Here is a 727-nt window from a genome sequence, read left to right on the forward strand (position 1 = left end):
TATATATATCACACAAAGCATTTTTTAAGTCAGCTGTGTCACATCTAAGATCATTTAGAGAGTTCACATAAGCCAAAGCCCGGAAACTAACCATGTTTTGCCCAAAGGCTAGCAGAAACTATAAGCAAGTGGGATATGGCATGTTTTTGCACTATTCATGACGATGGAAGCAGTTTGAATGTGGGAATGGAGATGCTTTTGTTTCTCACTTGCAGCCTTTCTCTGCACTCCCACACTCTCCATCAATGCAGCGCTACAAAACCCCTGGTGTTGTATGGTGTATTGTGAAGCATTTACATCAGGTACACACTGGTCTGCCAACTAGTTGATTACTCTTCTGGACAACTAGTGTAAATGCTTTACTATACAGACATACTCATTAACATCTTTACCTATAGAAGTTTACGTTAAATGTATGAAAAAACTGCTTGTTTAATTACTTTTAACTATATGTTTAAACATGTATTTTTTAAACCCTGGGCAATGTTAAAATGTTGTACATAATTATGAATGGAGGTAAGCATTGCTTTTAAATCTGTTAAATAACAACAACAAAAAATCAGAGCAATACACAAATCACAGTGCATAATGTTTTGGCAAGTTATTTAGCAAAAAAAAAAAAAGAAAAGATAAACAATCATAAACTAGGTTTTCTAAACTGGGGTTTGGGAGGGAACTGAACAGGGTTCATAATTTAATTAAAAGCTAATAGTTCATTCATAAAAAC

The 727-nt window shown here is 34.3% G+C and overlaps 1 protein-coding gene across 3 annotated transcripts in view; it reads right to left on the reverse strand.

The window, feature by feature from the left end:
* tspan9b (tetraspanin 9b) overlaps positions 1-727 on the reverse strand; it is a 25,960-nt gene that overhangs the window by 3,954 nt on the left and 21,279 nt on the right. The window lies entirely within an intron of this gene.

This window comes from Sinocyclocheilus grahami, unplaced genomic scaffold (genome assembly GCF_001515645.1).
Source record: "Sinocyclocheilus grahami isolate Dianchi unplaced genomic scaffold, SAMN03320097.WGS_v1.1 scaffold33.1, whole genome shotgun sequence".
In the NCBI taxonomy this organism is placed as follows: Eukaryota; Metazoa; Chordata; class Actinopteri; order Cypriniformes; family Cyprinidae; genus Sinocyclocheilus; species Sinocyclocheilus grahami.